Here is a 22,590-nt window from a genome sequence, read left to right on the forward strand (position 1 = left end):
ATAAAAAAAAACTAAATTTACGTGTTTAATTTGTAACTTGGGTAAATATTATGAATTTTGCGCCACGAAAACTGGCACATAATTAGGAGATCCGGTGAAGTCTATTTTTTCCATATCTAATTTATGCTTTTGCAGTATTTGAAAATAGGGAATTAAAACTGGGCACTGAATAGCGAATACGAAATTTTTTCTCTTAGTTGCTTCCTCCGTTTCATGTCAATTCAATATTTTTTAATAATCGGGTGTATTCATATGTGCTTGTACTTATCATCGTGAAAATTTTTAATATATATTTCGCGGTAACTGTGAGCCTTAAGTCAATTAATATTTGTAGGGGAATGAGGGGCAAGAGTACGCATCTAAAAAACAATTATAAAAATTATGCATTAAGGTTTCAACAATAGTTTTTATTTTTACACAATTTTTTCGCAGTTAAATTTACTACAATGTTAATCTTCCAATTCTGTAGAAAAAATTAAGAACTGCCGTTATTCATCAAAATGTAAGAGAAAAACAAATAGGAGACGTGCCTCTTGTGTGGGGCAAGTGTCCTCCTCTTATGGAGCAAGAGTCCTAATCACAGTTTTCGCATATGTACTTTCCATTCTCAGAATATGTGGTGCAAGGTTCTTTCCTCCATGTTTTACATTCATTACACACTATCTAATCAACAATTGGTAGATCTGAGCGCAATTTCTACAAAGCCCACAGTGATAATCAGTTTTTCCGGTGAAAGTAATGCCCATTTTGCCGTCCACCAACCGCCGCTTAGCATCGCAACCCTTAACCTTTATTTGTTGATATCTTCTTGTATAGTTTCTGGGTGTAGGGGAAACTCGTAAGAATTTCAGAGTTAAGCATTGAGTTTATACTCCTCTCATGCGCATGCAATGCTTTTGGATGTGGTCCAATGTTCTCAGGAGAGACACGTGGCTGTATTATGCATATCTATGAATGAAACGCGCCTAAAATTCTAAAATTAAGCAATATTTACGCAGAGACAGTTCATCAATTTCTATACCACCTGCAATAGAACTTACGGATTCTCAATAGTTCCTCCTCAGTGTGGCTTTCTCCTAAATTTGTTGTCCAAATTCTTTCCGATCGGTTTCTCTTCTAAAGTTCCATATTTAAAAAAATACATTTGTTGACAAAATGCACGTGATATTTATTACAGAAACTATCGGGTTATATATAAAGCAATGGCATAAAGTGGGGCAGGAGTCAGCGCCCGTGGGGCAAGAGTCCTCATACGGACTCGTGCCCCAACGGCACTTGCTACATCTAATACGCAACCACATGGTGAGCTACAAACTTGCTAACTGCATGAATTTTCGAGGCAAAGAATGCATATAAAGGCTAGCTAGACTCACACAGTAGTTTAATAAGCGCCTAAAACGCAGATAAAAATTACGTGGTCGTACAATTTAGATAAAAGTCGCGTAAAAATGAAAAATAAGAAAAACTCTCGTTCTATCGTTCGTTGTCTTCCACTGAAAGCACCCCTCTGATACATTCAGTCACGTAAATGAAACTGATTGATTACAAGTGCCATTACCACGGCGTTTAGAGAAATATTTCGGGAAAGGAATCTTGCCCCATGCAGGCTTTCTCACTACCCTAAATACGACTTTTGATTTACACAATTATACCATAGTAACCCACTTGCAGCCGTAAAAGCTAATTTCACAACATGTGGCTAAGAGTGTTCAATTTTCGCTCAGTTCAAATGCGGAACATCGTATCCTCCAGTGAAGGCGTGGATGGGTAACGCACGAGCTAAATGCGGATAAGAATGTCTGTATTTCTTAGATCAATCGTCGCCATTGTGACTCACTCAGAGGGATTGAGGGTGGGTGGTGGAATGCTGGCCTTAAATTCGACATTCCACGCGTACCGAAAATGACTCCCTTTGAGTCATGCCTATCAAACTTTAGAACACAGCTGAAAGAGATGCGATTCTGGCTGAGCTTAGAAGATTAATTGGTAAACAGGTCTTTGTTGATTTAATGGTCATCGTCTTATCACGTAGATTTGACTGCACTAGAACTACCGAGCCTCCGTTTGTTAGGCTTGGTCCTTCTTACGTGAATGGTTAACCGGTTAGACTATGCTCGTTTTGCGATTACTGTAAATAATTCAATGTTAAATTACCTGGCTATCTGTTAGTCGCGAAAATTGAATTCGTCATTCATTAATAACACAATTTATTAATAATAATATTTAAACTCAAAATAAAGTTGGCACTATGGAATTATTTGTCAGTCGCAGAAAGTTGAGGATCAGGAAAAACACTACCATTATTGGCTGTAAACAATACCAGCTGGGTCCGATTCTAGTGTCAGACGCGCGAGCACCTGATACTATCCTACACTTCGTCCCCGAAACGAAATTCCCTTCGAATATTGTATAAGTAACGTCAGAGGAATGTATTGAACGTCGTTATTTCCCCGCTATATTTCAAGTTGATGCTGAGAACGGTCGCCAGTAATTGCTTTTTAATCCACGCTTAATTAAGGTATAAATTATTTTGTTACCATTAGGTTTTTTATTCAGGAAATAGGTAATTTACCGAAAGAATGCAGGGGTTTTAAGTAATGTTTTCGTTGGAACACCCTAGAATTATGGCATTCTCAGGGATAGCAGGCCTTTTGTGCCTTTTCCAAAATCTGCGCCGTATAAATCGAGCCACTGTTTGGCGAGGGATTTAGAATTCATTTTTCGTTCTTATGTTAGGGTTTTAGAGCATTGAACGGTATAAATATTTCACTTTAGTAATTATAAAGTCATGTTTTCAGTTTTTTTTTACTTTTGCCTGTGTTACAAATAATCCATCTCTTCAGTCGATTTTTTGTTCTTTTTTCCAGCTATTTTCGTGTAAAGGTAGCCTTGTAGCTCTGTAAAAGGGAGCTTTGAAGTACATTCTAGAGTTTCTTGATGAATAGCTTGTGCTATATTTACGGAAGAAAAAATTATTTTGAGGTTTAAAGGGCTATCCCCTAAAGTTATCCGTTAAAGTGAGCGTAACTTTAATTTCTGCGTTGCAAGAAATAGATCCAATGAAATCCTTTAATTTATATGAAGGCATCAAATAATGCAATTGGACTGCACTATTCAGTCGATCGTTATTTTCAGCCCAGCGGAGCGCAGGATAACAATTCCTAGCTTATTGTTGAAGAGGATCGAGTTTTTCAGAAGTTCAAAGAGAGTCGTATTTAATGCCGGCCCTGGTGGCGGCGGGGTAAAGTCTCGCCTGCCAAACCGAATGTCGCGGGTTCGAGTCCCGCCTGGGTAAGTTACCCCTATCTAGGGCATGGATGTTTGTGATTGTTAAATGTTATCAACCCCGATGTAAAGGCCGAACAGTGCTGTTTTCGGTGGTGTGTGAAATAAATAAATGAATTGATGTGTAATTTTTATTCTCCCTCGGTTCTCATATAGTTTTTTCTTTAGTTTAAACGTCGCTTACCATTTAAAGTTTATTCAATGGATAATTCCATTATAAACATGAAATATCCAATGGATAATTGGCGCAAAGTTTTCGTACAATTTTGTCGTAAGATGGAGATAGGTGGCCCTAGCGGTCATATTTAACATGACCTTTGACTCAAAAAGGAACTTATAGATTTGAAGAGGGATCAAGAGTGAGTGAATTTTTACGCGTTTAATGTTTGTATTGTAATGTATTCTCCCATGGTAATTTAGTTAAAATTTCGCTTTCATTCAATATTTTCTTAGCGGTTTTTCACGCAATACTTTTGCGATGCCTCAGAGGTAATTTTTATTGTTGTAACCAGGTGATTGGTTCATCAAGAAGGAGGAGATCTTGTTTCATGTTGAAGTTTTCGGTGGCATTAGTCTACCTCAGTTGACTGGTGATAGGGTCTTTTTAATATCTATTTACAATTCCTATTTTCTAGCGGTTTTCTGGATTTTTGTCTGGAGGGGGAGCTAGCTGTAAGCTCTAGAGGTCATTAGTCCCAGGATATCTCAGTCAAAGAGATAGAAGAAAACACTACTCGTTATAGCGGATTAAGGCTGCTAAAAAATGAAATTGAATTTGCATTTAATATTGGAATATACTATTAATCACCTTCGGTTGAAAATTAGTCGAGTAATTTTTAAAGTTTACGCTTCCAATCAGTATTTTTTCGATAAGAAAAATATTCAAGTTTAATTTGGTGGATTTTTTCAGCCATGATGATATAAGAATACAAACAGAAAATTGCAGTAGGTTTTGTGTCCCTCTTAACGAGTATTTTCTAAGCGGTTGGCCTTGTATTTTTCCTGAGATTATACTTGCAGTACGCACCATTGATAATCTGTATTGTGAGTTCCTAATGTGCTCGGGTGAAAGATTTAAATTAGGGCGTATATCAAGAGGAAAGATCTAATTTTGTGTGCGTGTGCGCATAAGTATTATTCTTCTTCGGTTTCAAACTAGTGTATTAATTTTTTCATATCCGTTTTCAATTCATATTTCCCATGCGTTTTTCATGCAGTTTTTTTGTATTACATGTTTACTATTGGGGTCATTTGTACCTCTTAGGTTTCGAATGGTGAATGGTTAATGACTCGAACTTGACTGGATGAAGCGGGGAAGTACTTTGAGGAAGTTGGATGAAGAGGCTTTATCCTTAAGGAGTAGATCTTATGTAACGTTGAAGTATATTTAGGTATTATATATTTTCGGTTTACGTGTAGTTGAGTCACTATTTTTTATCAGTTGGCAATTTATATTTTTATATTTGATCGAAACAAAATTTTATTCGTTAGATAGAGCTAGTAGTACGCTCAAGGGACCATGTGCCCCATTAATATATTAGGTATATACTGCAATTTTAATGGCGTTGTAAAATCAAATCAAATTTAATTTTATTCACATTTTCAATGGATCAGTTACCATCCCTCGGTTCAGAGGCAATACTTTAAAACCTCAGCCAGGTTTTCCACCCTATGTTTCAGTAAGACTAAGTTTGTAGTAAGTACTCGTGGTTATGTGTACCTTGTGCTTCCATTGTGGTCAGGAGGAAAGGTATCTTATCTAGTATCTAAGTTTGCGTGGTTTTTTTTGCCTCTGTTAATATGCATTATTTTTTTTAAATGCGCAATTTCAACTTATTGCCGCCTTGGTCTTTGAAACACACTGTTTTATGTGACATGAAGCTAGTGGGCCACCCCAGGGATCATTTGTACCTCTTATATGACCGGTTGTATCGTTTAATTTGGGATGGATGAAGAGGAAAACCGTAAGGAGTTCTATTATAATTTTTAAGGGTAATTAAGTAATAATATGATTCTGTTTTTAGGTCGTTTAGTGTCATTTTTAGTGGCTCTTTTTTATTTCTATTTCCCCAGTGGTTTGTCACATAATTTTCACGACATGAAATGAAGCTAGTAGTACGTTGAAGGGATCATGTGTGTACCCCGAATATTTAAGTGCCAGCTCCCCGCTCCTTCCTTTCGGGCCGGGCCCCTCTTTTGCGGTTCGGCCGCCACCATCGGCGTCCCCATTAGTGTCCTCCTGCCCGTTTGGTGGGAGGAGGCGGTTGAGCGGCGGCCCGCTCTCCCCAGCACTCCTGCCCCTCGACGTGGATCGCCGCGGATGTATCTTCCTCCCGAGGAAAACTGAAGAATGCGCCGTTCCCTTCGTCCGCGGGTGAGGGATGGGGGGAGGCGGAGGATCTTTTGGGGGAAAACTCGGGGGGGATAGCGGGCGAGAGGGAAGTGGCGAAGGCAGCGGCGGCCTCCTTCTTCTCCTGCGCGGAAAGTAGGACTGAATGGGCGATGAGAGCGTGTGAGTGAGGGAGAGCAGCACTCTGGGGTTGAAATGCGGGAAGTGGGGGTCGGAGGGGGGGTTGGGTTGTGGAAGTGAAGCCCTTGGTGTAACTTAAGGTGGCGTAACTTTATTTATTTTGGCCCATCCCAGTAAGTTATATATTTTACTAACAATCGCCTGTCAATCTTGAAATAAATTTTATAAGACTCCAATAGTTTATCATACTGCCGATATTTTTCGCCACCTTCATTGCTCTCGGCACATATTAAATTTCATTGGCTATTTTCTCAAGCCTTGCTAAGTCTGGTATAGCACATTGCGTAATTTAACTTGTTCATGGCCAAGTCATGGAGATTAAATGTTCGACCTCTGAAATCCCCTATCAGTCATGATATCGATTACGACGAACACTGATATTTATATAACTGTCGCTAGGTATTACCACCTTGGTTACTGATGCCAAATTTATTCGGGGTTTCCTCACTTAAGGCTATGTCAAGTGAAGTTGTGCTGCTTACAGCTATTGTGTACATGCAGACGCCCCCCTCAATTTTTCAACTGCTCAATTTTTACTTAGAGAGTGTGGTGGCTCAGTGGGGTGAGCGTTGGGCTACTGATCGAAGGATCGGTTTCGAATTCGGTTTTGAAACATCCAAACAATAATCTTCGAAATTGCGAGAACATTTTGGGAGAGAATTTGTGACTCACATGGCCGTGGCTCAGTGAGGGGTGAGATCTACCCTCACCAAACCAACGTGAAGACTGAATCACCGAGTGAGCGTAAGTGAATGAACGTTCTACGGCCGTATCAGAGTTGAACGAAATAAATTCCCCATGGCCGTTTTCTTTACTGGGCTAAAAATTGGGGAAAACTTTGTAAACCTGAGTGATTGAGACCAACTCGGAAATTTGTTACTTTGCAAATCTGCTCGGTGAGTGAGTGAGTGAGCTTGCGTGAGTGTTTGTTCTATTGAGTTTTCAGTTTAAATTGCTGTATTTCACCCCACTGACTTTCTCCCCTTTTTGGCCCAGCAAAGAGTACTTTGTTAATTTCTTTCAACTGAATGAGTGAGTTGTGCCAAGTTAAGTGTTATGAACGTAGGCTTAACGGTGGGACACGAGAGGGGGTGGGTTGCGGGGTTGGTGGGGAGAGTGTTGGTGAATAGGAGGGGTTGGACGTAGGATTGGGTTGGTGGGTGGAGGAGGATTAAGGAGAGTAGGCATGCGGGGAGGGCGACTAAAAAGGTTGGAATGAGATGGAAGGAGGAGAGAGGAGTTATTCAGAAACACCCTCTCTCTCTCTCTCTGTCTCTCTTCGTGGGCCCCACGTGGAACAGGGGAGGGGGAGGTCGTTTGAGAAGAAGAGGGGCTCCCCGCGCAGTGGCGGCCGAGGAGCGCGGGGGGGAGAGTTCGCCGCATCTTCTAGAGGATGTTCGAGTCGAGGAAATGGCAGGTTGTGTATTTGAGGGGTGGACTTTTCTTGGGAGTCGAATAAAGACATGCTTGGCGATGGGAGAAGAGAGAGTTCGAGAGAAATATGTATGTGTGTGCGTGCGTGTGAACTTTCGGAACAAATATCTACCAGTGCTCCAAGATGGAGAACTTCGCTGTAAGCCCCGCGGATATGTGTGAATATGCGAATATCCGTCGTCGCGTGCGAAGCAAAGCTACCATCATCCTTATTGTGATCCTCAAATTTCTTCTTCTTTGTCTTCCTTGAAATAAATAGTGATGCTCAGAAGGGGAACTTCACGGAAATAAATTCTTCTGCGGAACTCTTTAAAGATCCGCATATCCGTCGATGCGATGGAGAAAAATATGGTGTCATCCGTGTCGTGAGTTAAGCATTACATCTCCCATTCTCATCCTAAAGTATTCACTTCTAAAAATCCATTGACTATCACTAAGAGATGGAACTCCGCGAGAAGAGATGCTCGCGCGAATATGGGTTTCGGCGGATGACTCGGCGGAGCCGAAATATCCACGTATATGGATGCGAGACAAATCTGGCTCCATGCTTGTGGCTTACGGATCACAATTCTCTCCTCTCTCTCGTATATTTTTCGCCCCATCGCTCCCTCGTCGCTTACAACTCAAGAGCCTCCCCTTCCGACCTCTCCTCGCATTACATTTCTCTCTTCCGCGAGGAAAAAGCACGGCGGAAAAATACTGACGTTTCCACCGCGCGCATTTAAGTTCGCATTACGAAATGGTCGGTTTTGAATGAGAGCGCGGAGGGAGGAGGTTTTTGGAGTCTCCCTCGAGGAGGGGGGTTGCGTGGTGTGGGGGTGGGCGGTTGGGTGGGTGCGCGGAACCGAAGGCGCCCAAGACGGGGAGGGAGAGGGGAAGGAAGTTCCATCTTAATCAGCCAAGGCTAGGAAATCAATATCAGGGTTGGAGGGGTAAGGGGCGGGACGGGGCGCGTTGGGTGTCGAGGGAGGAGGTTGGCGGGGGAGGAGTGGGTTTTGGCTCGAGTGAGGAATAAGGAGGAACGCACGGGCGATGATGTCGGTGTCGAGGTGCGGGTCGGCCGCTCCCGTGGGGGGGTTTGGGGCCTCCTTCTGGGTGGGTTGGTACCACCACCTCCGGGGGGGTTGCACCGTTGGGGTGCTGGAGAGATGAGGGCTGGTCAGTGATCGCTCCCGTGTCGTTTGATCGCCCTACCTCGAAAGGGATAGCGACCCACGGCCTCCCCAATGAATCCCTTTTCTCTCTCTCTCTCTCATTCTTTTTGTTTCGGCCCGGTTGGCACTAGGATCGGGTGCGGGGTAAAGGGGGGGTGTCCTGGCGGCGTGCACACGGGAGGGGGGATGGGCGGAGGGATTGGTAACAGAACCCATACATATCGTTGCATTCGGAGCCGCATTAGGAATGGGTTTGGGGGGAAGTGGGGAGAGAGGGAGGGAGAGGGTGGAGAGGTATGGAGGGGGAAGATGGTGGCGGCGGGAGAGGCAAGGTTGTATTACGGGGCCTGGATGGGAATCGGGTGGGCGATTTACGCTCCGACCGTGTGAATGGATGCATCGTATCGTCGGGGAACGTTCCCCCGGAAAGGTTTTTTTCCAATGTGCTGCTCCCTTTCGTCTCTCTCCGAGGATGGTTTGTGGCGGAAGGGCCTCGCCGATGACTTCGTCCCTTTAGTGCTATCCTCCGCTCTCGCTCCGTCTGCCTCCCTACCCTTCTTCCCCCCTCCCTTCCCGTTTCTCCTCTCCCTCTGCGGTTGTCTCTTTCCTCGTCATTGCTTCGTGTCGCTCGAAATATCCCGTCACGTGTGAAGCCGAACCTGCTTTTGTCTTTCTAAAGCGTGCGTTTACGGTCGTTTCGCGCGTTGTCGTATATTTTGTCGGTAATCGAAAGCGAAAGATCTCTTCTTTCTAGGTTAGAAATATGTTTGCGGCGATGTTACGTCGGCTTTCATTGAGCCGATTCGCTAGTCTTATCTTTCTGAGAATTAGCAATGGCCTAGTAGAAATCAAATATTTACTTATCGGGTTTTGCATGAATGATTCAATTTTTTTTATATTTCATACATGTATCAAATAATAAAATCTATAGTTTTGCATCAAGGGCATTTCGGCTTCTTGTTGAAAACTTCTAATGAAGTGAGAATGGATCCCTGGGTAATAATTCTGACACCTATGACCTGACTTATCAAATACTATTGGAGATTCCAAGTTAAAATATCAACTAAATTGAATATCAATTATTTTTTACTAACCCACTATTATTTTCTAATTTGGTGTTCATACTTCTACGTTTCGCAAAAGCTCTTGAGTTCACTTGAAGTGTGTGGTAAACATATACATTCCATTTTTTTAAAGCCTTGTTTTGTATAATATATGATTTTTTAGTGTACATTGTCCAATTTAAAGGTCTTTTTACTTTTGGCCAGTATTAGTGAAGTTTGTGGGCTGAATAGGTATATTCCAAAAAAGTGGAGTTCTGCCGTATGCACGTGAACGAAACATAATTGGTCCTGTTGTAAGGGTTCCATTTTTACGAAAGGAATCAATATTGTATGTAGGTTTGTGTGTTAAAATGAATTTCAAGGTGAATGAAGCAGGGTGTTCTCTGTTAAATTTAGTTTCTGTCGTGGAAAAGGTATAAACTCTCTTACTTAAGAGCCAAAAAATGTATCACACTCCTATCTTTGCTCTAACATTAATCCCCACCACCCCTTATCTTGAAATTTTGCGTGATGATGACGCCGTTGCTTCTCAACTAATAGCACCTCAATGACTTTTGGTTAAAGTTCTCTTGCTGTTGCTGTTTTTTCTACCCATTTGTTTCAACAAGTTATTTATTTTCATTCGCCCCGGTGGAATATCCAGACTACTGTAGGGGTAGCTCATTTATTAAATGGTTTATGGTGATCCTTCTTCATGAAACTTTAAGCTATATGGTACTAAAAAAAGGCAATCTACTCTTATGAAACCAAACCTGCGGCAGCGAAGCGATTGAAATCTCCTGTTGCAGTATCCTTTTTTAATATGACCGGTTGCAGAGGATGGGATGCCGCGCATATAATAGGCTTGGTTCAAATGGTCTCTTTAGCTCCTCTAATTATAGTTAAATAGTTATCTGTTAATGCCTTCACCGCCTGTGGTAAAATTTTGCATTTTACGGTAAAAATATTTGACTTTCATGAGTTCTTAGCTTTATATTGTGTGAATTATATCGATCTTGTAACACCGCTTGAATTTGTAAACAAGCTGTATAAAGAATACAGCTTATTATTTCTTTTCTATGTACACTAATGATTCATTCAGTATTAGGCAGTGGGCAGTCGCTCCTATCTCGTGAAGCTAATGATCCTTATTTGACTGCATTTATTTGTAAAGCTCCCCATCCCTATTACGTAATTCCAAGCACTCAACGTCGTATAGTGATTGTGATTAATTACTTACTATGAGGATGATTTTTTAATAATTCAATTTTCGATCTTTCCTCAGTTGTGTAGGTATTCTGTGATTTTAATTTGGCTGATTGGCTGTACTATGTACGTATAAAAGAGGTTTTAGTTACTGTTTATCGAATAAGTATGAAATTGTTGGTTATCACAGTATTTAGGATTCGCAGAGGGGCAGACGTCTAGGTTCCGTCCGTGCTGCTATTTTGATGACGAAGTTTCACCAATTGTGCTGTAGGCATCCTCAGGCCATTGACGCTTCAGTCTGGCCTGAGGACGCCTATAGCACAATAGGCGCAACGTCGCTATCAAAATGACTACACGGACGGAACCCGGAAGTCTACCCCAATTGCGAACCTGAACGCCGCGAAAACCTACATCAGAGTCATTATTTAAGAGTCGTGAATTGGTCTATTTAAATGTTCATCTTTTTTCTCAAAGCTCATGGAAATATTTGAAGTATGGTAATGGGTATGATGGTCATTCATATCTTGGATAGAATTCGACAAAATTCTGACCAAGCAATGGGAAGGTTATCCATTTGTAAATCTCCGCAATTTCCTTTCAGACCCACTTAACTTCTGGCGACAATCAGGTAGTGTGTACTAAAGCATTGGAACTTACGCTTGTTTTGATTTTTTTCATGTTTGGAAAAAAAATTAAGTTCTTCTTGTAGTAGTGGGGAAGATTATCTGCCGACGAGCGTGCACTTTCCCCGTGTAGAATATTATAGTGTTGTTCCTTTACATTTATCACGAAATAGCGATTTCATTCATGAAATCGGTAGATGGGTTGGAAATTCAATTCTCGGCATAAAGCGTTACTTCTCCGTTGAAGTTCCTAATTTTAAATTAAATATAAAATTTTCTGAAAGATTCAGCCTCTTCGATATGATTGTGACGCCATAAAAGCACCTTTATTTTAGCCTGGGAATGATTTAAAGTGATGTAATACGTTTTTTTAGCGTTTGCGATTATGATCCAGTGTTCATCAGCATTCCGGGGGCTAGTTTCGACAAATTATTAGAGTTTTATTGGTGCCCAGTGAATTAATCATTTTTCTCAATTATAAAAACACGTTCGTAAGTTAATAGAGCCCTACTCCGACAAGTGTCATTGACCTCCGGGGCAATACTGAGGTAAATTGTTTATGATACAGGTTAATGTTGAATTCAGTCCTCTATAAACGCCTTGATAAATTCAAGACGGGAGCTTAATTTTTTAACGAGTAATAGGCCGGGATAGAAAAGTAGTGGAGCGGAATTGATGATCTCTATTACGTAAAACATTAAACAACATAAGGTTAAAGAAAATGACACAATCTATTTCTAACCGCGTAAGTGGCACCTCAGACCACCGTGTGGCCGAAGACCTTCGGCGGCTGCGGTGAGTTCTTGGAAAGAGTGGAACTAAATCCGTCGGAGGTTCTCGTTCGCGCCTCCTCTCCCGCGTTCTAATTGCCCGCGCACCATTAAAGTGCGCGCACGTGGGGGAGGAGAGCATTTTGTCCCCTCCCTCCCATTCGGCTGAGGGGGGAGGCGATGGATGATCTACTACGGCTGTCATCGTATCTCCTCGTCTCCCGCCGCAGCACACAATGCACTCGCTACTCCCTCAGCCTTTTATTCCCTCTCCTCCTCTTTTGTACGTCCACTCTCTCCGAGATTGACTGGGAGGGAGAGAGACTAAGAATGGCGATGAGGCTTTCATTCCGAGCGATAGCAGGATTACCCCATTTTCTCGAGTGAGACCATTAAACTTGGGTTTCAGTCCTAGCGAAAGCCTTCAGCGTTGCTCAGTTGACAAATTTGTGACTAGAAAATTCTATTATCTGAAAACTGGTTGTCTTGGTATAAGGATAACTCTGGCGCGGTGGACTATTTTTTTTAGATTTAATTTGCCTGGTTTAGAAGTTTTCATGTCCTTTCAATGATTTTAAATGCTATCTGATGATCGCCAAAGTATTTATATAGAGATGTAGTTCCCTAAATTGACGGGCTTGGTGGAGGGAATACGAGGAAGGGTCGTTAACCTTTTCCATGCCCCATACAAAGTCAACTTGTCCAACACGAATTAAACCTATACTAATTCATCAAGAAAGTTCGTCAAGCTGCGAGTGTGCATCTAAAAATCATTTTCGAGTGTTCCAGTGCAATCGATCGAGAGTGCATTTATAAAGACTTATCGAAAGTCCTCCATTGACATTAAAGATTTTAGAGCTAAATTATTCTATCAAATTATTCGTGTTCACACCAATCGCTAAAATATTATCCTCCCAATATCTAAAGCAACATCTTCAATGATTTTTAACCCCACAATTGCATGAACTTGGTTTTTGGAACAAACGTAGCCTTTTTCACTCATTCCCTGGCTCAGTTCCTTTTCCATTCTTAGGCCCTTTATTTTTTTTTGTGTTCTTGATGGCCATTATAAATATGGAAATTGATTTTTAAGCATGTGCTGGGTTAATCCTCAATTTGAGGCTGTTGAAGTTTTTTTTTCCTCGTCTCTAGCGCAACGCATTACTTTTTTATGTTACAGTGGCTTACATCTTCAAAAAGGATTGATGTTTTGACCGTGATTGTTTTAAAAGGAATTTTAATCTTTTTTGGAATAAAACATTAATTTTTATTGAATTCCCCCTCCCTGATTCGGTTATCTCTGTCATCCATTCCCTAATTTTTCATTCATGAATACCGCACAATTTTTTTAAAGCATAGGTTACGTTATACATAATCGAAGGGGGTGGGAGAGTTCTTGTAAACGAACTCTCTTGATATAAAAATTTTCACGAATTTCAGTACATATGGAGGAATTGCTTATTTTTCATGCGAGTCAAAGTAATTGAAATTAAATGTTTCGTTAATGAACTATGGCTTTTTGATTAACGGATTCAAGCCGACTGCTTGAATATTGAACCTGCTATTAATCACAAAAGCTATGTCTATGTGCCCTAAGCCATGCATTATCTTGCGTTACGTAAGAGATGAGTGAATTATTTGTTTTGTTATCTGTGAAGTTACCGTCGGAGAAATTCCCCTTGCCGCCGTTGTCTTTCTTAGGGTTTGGTAGCGTGCTTCCCTTTGGGCCCCAGAATAAATAAACCCGCTCAAGGTGTCTATCCATCAACTTAAAGTGGAGGGCGACATTAAAGCCCCAAATTCGGTCTTAATGTGGAAAATATTGTGGAATAAAAGATAGTTGTGAACATACTTCAAGATGGGTTTTATTTAACTCCAGATGAGTACGTTCCTATCTTCGTGAGTGTTGATTTTAAAGTGAAGAAAATGTTCTATCAAAATTAAAAAACTTGTCAGTAAATGTCATGGTCGGACACAGCCAATGGAACCGTTGCGTGATCTCAGATTTCGCCTTTTCTATCTTGGCCGCAAGCGTAGGAGCCGATTATCCCTCTCCTTCTCCATACTCACTCTGCGGCGTGGACAAGTGACATCCGACCCGCGAAGCCGAAACGCGGCTGCGGCGACGGTGGCGGCGTTTGCGGCCGGCCCGGCGCGAGGAGAGGCCCGAAAGGAGGGCAGCCAGGTGGAAAATTTCAGCGGCCGAAGGAGGGTGACTCCCCAACCTACCCTCCTCTCCTCTGCTTTCACACCCCATCTTTCCTCCCACCTCCTCCCCTCGCCGTCGGACGTGTGGCAAACTCAATAAAGGCGTCTTGGGAGGGCCGCGGGTGTGAGCCATCTGCGACCCACGGTCAAGTGCCGCGCCGGCCAGCGATACCTTCTTCTCGCGCGAACGGAGGGGCAGGCGGCGCGGCGGTGGCTCGAAGGGACGAGCGCCTTAGGCGATTCACACCTGTGTCCGCCCCGGTAGACGTGGCTCGGGAGCGACGCTTGAAATGCAGATTTTTATTCGTACCAGGAAAAAGATTCCTTTGTCATTCTCACTTTTCTATTGTAACCACCATGGACCCGGGGCATTCCATTTATGCTCTTTTATTCTGCACCTTTCAGAATGGGGGTTACAAGTAAAAGATATTTTCCGCTTTTAGTACCGTATTTAATGAGAATACTTATTTGAGATCTATGTTGCATTTTTATTGCCGTTTAACCAAGAAACTTAATTGATTGTAAATTCCCTGATTACGAATTAATATCCCCATTGATCGTAACGTCATTTGATGCATCCAAGAGAAGCTATAATTGCCTGTGTACACTAGATTTTTTCGTGAGTTTTCATCAAACTTCATGATTCTTTATGGCATTTATTTCGGAATTTAGATCAGTAAATAGGCAATTTTAAGTGTCCCTAAAATTAAATGTCGGCGTAATGTCTCCAAATCATTTCCTTTCCATATCACATGATGCATTGGAAACAAAATGGAGCTCGCTTCATAATTTTCCAACACCGTCTCAAGCTTAAAAATTGCAAAGCATATCCCTTTTGATCATTGTGTCATTTTCAAGAATATGTATATCGCATTCTTTCAGTGAGAGTACGCATATCGCGGATGATGAGAGAATTTACACGGTGCGGTATGGTTTCCTTGGTTTTTGGCAAGTAGTGTTTATCAGGGGAACTTACAAGCCACTGGATCTGACAGTGTCATGACAAAAGCTTTTTATTTTTCTATTACATATTTTTTTCTTTTTCCCGAATATAGAAGTCGCATAAATTATAAGCCCGAATCTTCTAGGCATCTACCATTTGTTTGGTTTCAATATGTTATCCCCAAGACTTGATTCACTCGCTCTCTTTAAGTGCTTGGCAGAATTCCCTCTGTTATGTATGTATTAAAGTGCTTCTATCAATTTTTGTATTTATTCATCTTCCATATTATGATAACTTCCATAGATGAAGCAAAGTTATTTTTATTTGCTATGAAATAGTGATAATTAGTATGCTTGTGAGAGAGCGAGATGTTAGTCCACGCCTGTCATGCACTCTAAACGTTAAGATTTGCAAAAATTAATATAATGGTCTGTTGAGTTGACTGTTGAGTTTTTATAGCTGCTACATCGCAAATTTCCCATCATGCAGAGCGGCCCATGATTCACCCGGCGAAGCTACTGGGATATTACATAAGTACCTAGGGGAGAACCGTCAGAACATGGTATCGACTTTTAGGGTCTGCGTTTGAGTGCGATAGGAGTCTGTTGATAACTCAATGTGATTCACATGGTAGTAGATTTTTGAGAAAAGAGTTATATATATAAATAACAAATTGCGTTATTTTAAGGAATTATAATCGAATTTTCCCTTAAGGTTTTTATCAGCTTATTCTCCCTCATTTAAAAACTAAATTTTGAGATAGTATAATACCATAGGGTACACAAACACAATGTTTGGATCTTTGCATAATGGTGGTGTTTTGGGGCAATGAAAAATTCTTGTTTCCATATTTGATCTTATTTTTTTTGGTATCTTGTATATGCATAATTCTTATAATCAGGATGTTGACTCATGTATTTAAGAATAAACCATGTCAAATTTCTATTTTAAATTATTCATGCATAAACCAGAGTCCTTATGCTAAAAATTGATTTGGATGTTGAATTCCTTACCTTTTCGTGAAAAAGTGGCCTGATTTCTTTTTCATATTGAAATGTTAGTTCCTCTTGGGGCTATCAAATGTTAATTTCATTGTTTTGTGTTATTCTAGTATATTCCCGGTTGCAAAACAAACGAGTAGCTTCAGGAAGTATCCGAGTTGCGTAGTAATAAGTAGTTGCAGGAGAAAAAGTTTAGAAGCCATTGAAATGCGTTGAAATCGAAAATTCTCCCCGGAAGACGTTTTTCCAGGCGACTTTCTTCCTGCACGTATTTTTAGTCTCACAAGTTAAATATGAACACAGTTGAGTTAATAAGGAACCGGATTTAAAAATCTGAAATATTTTATGGAAAATAAGGGATCACGAATCATGAATTAACGTTTTCAACTGTAAAGGGAATAAGAAGAAATATTATTCTGTGCGATGAGTTATTACGATACGTTACGTCCTATTTATATACTAACGAGAAAGTTGATTTCAGGGGAATTGAGTTAAACGAAGTCATCAAAATTTATAGTTTTCTAATACATTTCTTTCAGTTTTATGTGGATGGATAAAATTAATGCTGATAGTTCCAAAGTATGTTATTGATTTCAATTAATGCATTGCCGTTCAAATTCCTATGAATTACCTTGAAAAAGATACCTTGACTGGTTATAGTTCATTAGCTAATCTTGTGTTTATGGTGCGATACGCAATAGATATTCATGGATGGAGATGGAAATGGATACGGATTTTAAATCTTTTCTTTACTATAAGTCGCACAGTTACCGACGACACTTCGTGCAGTGGCATGCTCCACTCGTACTCGGCGCGACTTGCTCCAAAATTGAATGATTCTGGACTCGAAACTGAAATTAATCCGTATTCAGAAAAGCTATGTTAAACTCCGGACTCCCTATCTCCCTCTGGCAATATAGTTACAATATCTCCAGATGAGAACATATGTTATACATATATGTCTTTTATATGAGTCTCTTACTTACTCGATTTTTCGATCTTCATGAATTATGGTGTCAATGATTCGGGCATTAGAAAACTGCAACATCGCTAATTCAGTTTCGATTTTTGGGGATGAAATTACACTATTCGTCTAATGTGTTTTTTTTATCGATACTGCTGCGTGTTACTATTCTCAATGCTTTGACTCATATGAACTTCTTATTTATTAAATAATATTTAATCATCACAGTGAATTATGGACAATATTTAGGAAGTTTGTTATGCATTAGCTATTTTTAATCAATTCATTTCGTGAATCCAGTCGATTTTATCATCCAAAAGAGTCTTCAGAGGCTACGAAACCACATTATCGACGTTCTGCTATACTTGTATGTTATGAGTAAACAGCCCTCTGAAGGACGCCATTTTTCGTCGGCGGAAATATTGAAAGTTTGCTACGTTAGAAGAAGCTAAGCTCCACTTTCCATTGAGATTCTTAAGTGTTCTCTTAATATATCAATGGTTGTGCAGACTTTGGTTGTTTTGAATGCATCGCCATTCCATACAAGGCATTGATGCAATATCATTTATGCCCGCTATTTCGCGATTGTGGAGTTTTTCAACTTTTGCCCTCGAGTCTAGAAATCGTTAATCCTGAAACCTCGTTCCACATTTACAATGATATGTATATCGCGCAATCGCTTGCTTTCATAATCGATTTCGCGTGAAGAAAAGTTCGTGAGTTGAAGACTTAAAGCTTTCTGTCCTGAATTACGCATTTAATCCTCCATTTTTCGTGATGCGTATTTTTGTGTGGTTTTCATCATAACCTCACTACAAACTACCAAATATTTGCTTCCTTGTCGCAAGATCCTATAGAGTACAATGCGCATTGAAAATTAATATTAGGCTTTCATTGAAGCAGAACCTGCCTTCATTACATTGACGTTGTTCGGGTCAAAATTAATGTGATTTAAACCATATTTATTTTAGTTCAGTTTTTGCATCATTAGGACTTGCATTTTATCCCTGAATGGAATTGCTGTGCGGAAGGGGAGTTGAGAAGATAAAGCTCTTTCTCACTATGGAAGATTGTGAGATATACTTAAGCAGCTCTGAAAAAATTAATAGAAATTGGATCTAATATAAACTGTTTATTTTCCCAAATTCTTTAAATTTTGTGTTAAGCGGAAAACTGAGAACCATGTGATAATTTATTTGCTCCTGAGCGCTATTTTGTAGCATGTACACTAAGTTGTCGGCCATAAACGTTAATGAAATAGATCAATTGGACCAGCACTGTCTAAAAAAAAAAGATCAAAACAATATAAATAAGGCTGCAAAAAAAATTATCAACTTTTTTATCCATTTTTTATATATCGAATATGATAGCGTGGGAGCAATAGTCGAGAGTTTTAAAGATCTTTGTTTGCTTTATTCCCGTGGAAATAGGTTCAGTGGAGTTAGCTTCAATCATTCGAGGGCCATTCAAGTATGTAACCAAGAGCTGACTCAATCATCAAGTAAAGAACGTTCGGTATTACCCCATGATGGAATTAATCTCGAACAATTCTTGCAAACCAGGAATCAGTCATATAGAAGACTGATTCCTGCTCGCGACGCGGTAATAAAGTAGTGCGCGCTTAACAGGCGCGTCGATTCTCGTTCTGTCGAGTGTATAATGTATTAAAAACATAAGATAGATGCTTTGTAGCCCTCCAACGTTTCCTGTCCTGTCATAGTTGTTTTAGTTCACCGATGTTCTTCTTGTGTCCTTCCTTACTTATCACAAGTACTTATCTTTATTATAAAAGGTAGGCTTCCGCGTTAAAATTAATGACTGCACTGTCTCTGTCTTAAGGGTGAAACCGCGTCGCGTTGTCATCGTTCAGGTACCTGGCCGTCGTGTTGGAGGCGATGTAGCACTCCATCCTCTGGGAACTCCAAGTGATCCACTGATGGTTATCGGTTGATCGCTTGGTGTGCCCAGAAGATGGAATATTGCACCGCCTCCGAAACGTCGGCCAGGTATGTGAACCATTACAACTCGACGTGGCTTCACCCCGAAGACCGAAATAGTGCAATGATTTCTTTTTCCGTCAATTCTTCACTCCACTATACTCCTCACGTAATTCACGTTCTATTTGAATCCAAACGGCTGTCCATGTCTGTGCCAACTGCCATCCGTCCCGTCGCGAAGAATTGAGCGAGTGTTCTTGCGTCGACTCCTGTCGCCCACTCAGTTCCCTTCGACAATAGCGCCCTTGCATTCGTTCCAATGCCTTGTATGTTATGCGCGAACAGTGCGCCCGAGGGCGTTGCTTGCTTTAATACGTCGCTGTTTTTTGACGTCTCGATCTGCTTCGCCGTTGTCGTCCCTCGCGGCGAAGGAGGACTCGCTGCTGTCGGCCAGAAGTCGCCCCCATTCTTTTTGTCGGAGCATTCTCTCGTCTGAAGAAGCAGCGACACTTTCGGTTCTTCGCTCTTTTCCATTTTACAAGTTTTGACCCCCTCCTCCCACGAATAATGCACGAGAGGATTCTCAGGTCTAGGGTTCTAGATATGTTGTCTCCCATTGCGCATTTTAAATGAGGTTTAAAAAAGTCGCCACTCGTGTCACTGACGGGCGAAGCGATCGGAATTTCTCGGAGAAATATACTATAGTTTGGGCTGTGGATAAATTTTTCTCGGGTTTCCCTCTGGGTTAAAGTCTACATTGTAGCCAACGCGACGTTTCGAGCTCTGACTCGGGGCTCATCCTCAGGGCTGAATTTTGGCTGAATGTCGTTTTATTCGTTTGTTTTTTTTTGTTGCTAAAATTCACATTGTTACCATTAATTTGGTGCATCAAAGTACAATATTGTGAGAGCTGTAAACCGGCAACAAATTTGATGGTATAATCCAAGAGATCTGTAATTTACAATGCTATGCCTCGCGATTTTAAAGTATGTGTGAAACATATTGAGAATTAATGGATCGCTCTGACCCCACATCGTCTTACTGCGGACATTTTTGAAAACCTATTATGATACAAACAAAAGTGGCAACAAAAATCAAGCTACCAACGGGACGGACAGTTAGGTAGAAGCCTCACATCCTCCATTCAAACCTGAGGGAAGAAGTATGTCTGGGTGTGGCCACACATGCCCACACATACGTCGCTGCTGACTTTTCTTTTATTCCCTCTCTCTTTTCTTATCACTCTCGTCTCCTTTCGGGCAGAGGCAAGCAAGAGTCGTCCGACCCTTGGAGTCACACTAGTGTGTATGTGTGGATATGCCTCTCTTCTTCCCAAGTTTGCTCGTGTGAGCGCGTGCTCCTTGATGACGGAAAGTCTTCTTCTTCTTCACGGGTCTTGAAGAGAGGAAGTGGATGTATAAAAAAAGGGAACGGAAGAGCGAGAAAGAGGGTTGGGGCATCGCGAGGAAAAGAGAGAGCCAGGCAGGCAGCCTTTCTCGTATTCCGGGGGACCCTCTACGTCCCATCCCCCCTCCAATCCCCCCTCGCCCACCAAGCCAGGCAGAGGCCAGGCAGCCCGGTGTCGAAGCCGCCACCGCCGCCGCCGCCGCATGTGACTTAATCCCTTCCCCAGCTCCTCCACCTCCGAACCCCACAAACCCCACCCCCGCGACTAGCAGTGAGGGTGGGGGAATTCGGTGATTTCAGTAGGGTTCGGGAGAGGGGGGGCGAGTGAGTCTAGCCTGCCCCCCCACCTTACTTTCCACCTCTCCCTGGCCTAATTCCTCTGGGGCCTTTGCCTCCACCCCCTCCTCCATTTACCCCGATCCTCCCCTCCTCCTCAGCCATTCCATTGCCCTACAACTCCCCATACTCCCTTCTCTTGCACGCTTGTAAGGTAGCAGGCCTTGGGAAGGGAAGTGTGTGTGAGGAGGGGGAAAAGGCACATACATACCAATACACCTACTCTCTCTCTCGCCCCTTCTTTTCCCGCAAGCGTGTAGGGTGGCTCGGACGGAAAAGCCTCAAAAAAGAGCGAGAGAGAGAAGGAAAAAAGTTATAAAAAAAAAGGTTGCTATTATACGGGGGTGGGGAGAAAGGGAGAGAGCGGAAGAAAGCTCGGAAAACGCTACCTATAGAATGTGTTCTATTAATATCCCTTCTCTTCTCACCCCTTACCTCCTTTATATAGAGTTCTCTTTTTCTCACACCCTGCGTGGTAGTAATGGGGGACCATTGGAAGGGGAAGCAAGGTGAGGATTGCCTTTAAGTTTTTCAAAATTCCATCACCACCTTGATAGAGTCCCACTTTTGTTTCTCGTCAGGCGTGAGATTCGCTGTCGTGGGGGCCGCCAGGTTGTTAACCTTGGCTGTCAATCCTTTTTTTTCCCTCCCATTTGCTATTTCATGATCCATAATACCCGCCTTGCCCTCGTCGATCGTAAACTGCTACAAACGGGTGGTGTAGAAGGGTCTTCTATTCAGTAAGGCTCTATAAGGATGAAAGCTTTGGGTTCTATACTCGTGAATGGCTCCTCAATATTTGGAAACTAGCTTCACTCTCGATCGCTGTTGCATGTGGTTCATTATATTTTACTCACCCTTCCGCTAAGAACATCTTATGAAGTGTTTTAAGGATGAATATGCGGACCGAAGTTATTTTTATCCCCTTTATATAAATCCATCTTGCTTTTTATTAGGTGATCCTTGCTTATTAGAGCCGAGGAAGCGCAAAAAGCGTTGGAGAAAAAAACTGAAGCTATGGTTATAACTCAACTTGTTAGGTCAAATTCTTGGCTATCGGCGGGAAATGTGGTGGAAAAGTGAGAGATTAAGAAAGGGAGCAAAAAATGGACACTCGGTTCCCGCAATTTTTTGTTCCGCCTCCGAAGAATCAACCGCGGAGCAATTTATCATCGGATCTCTTTTGTGGCCTGGCGCTCAGTCAACCCTCGCCACGTCAAAACCCCGGATTCACCGCGACGCATCAAACTCATCCCCCCAAATTTCTTGACTTTACAAATTCTATGCGAGCGTCTCGCGAGCCCTCATGTGAGACCAATTATATTGTTCACCTCAGTATAAACCGCCCCTTTGTCTCTATTGAAAGGGTTTTCCCTTATCATACCCTTGCGTTGCCTTAGAATTTCCTCGTTAATTCGCTAACCCTTGCTGTATTGCGGTCTTCTTTGAAATTTGCGAGGAGCATGGGCATTGCTTTTGTGTTTAGTCATATTTTTTTTAAGTTTTTGCGAGTAGCCCTTAGTACTTAAATTACGTGTAAGGCGATCCCTGCGAACCATGGCTCGACAGTTGATCTTGGTATTTGACCTATAATAGGGAAGTATGAGGGTTTCAAAGTTTTATATGAGTATTGCCTGCAGTTAAGAAATAAAAAGTATGAAATCGGTTAAGTGTTGCTATCGAACTCAATGAGGAAAGTTATTTTTAACCATTTCTTTCGTTTTAATTAGTTTTTCTCTTACCTCC

This window comes from Ischnura elegans, chromosome 1 (genome assembly GCF_921293095.1).
Source record: "Ischnura elegans chromosome 1, ioIscEleg1.1, whole genome shotgun sequence".
Lineage (NCBI taxonomy): Eukaryota > Metazoa > Arthropoda > Insecta > Odonata > Coenagrionidae > Ischnura > Ischnura elegans.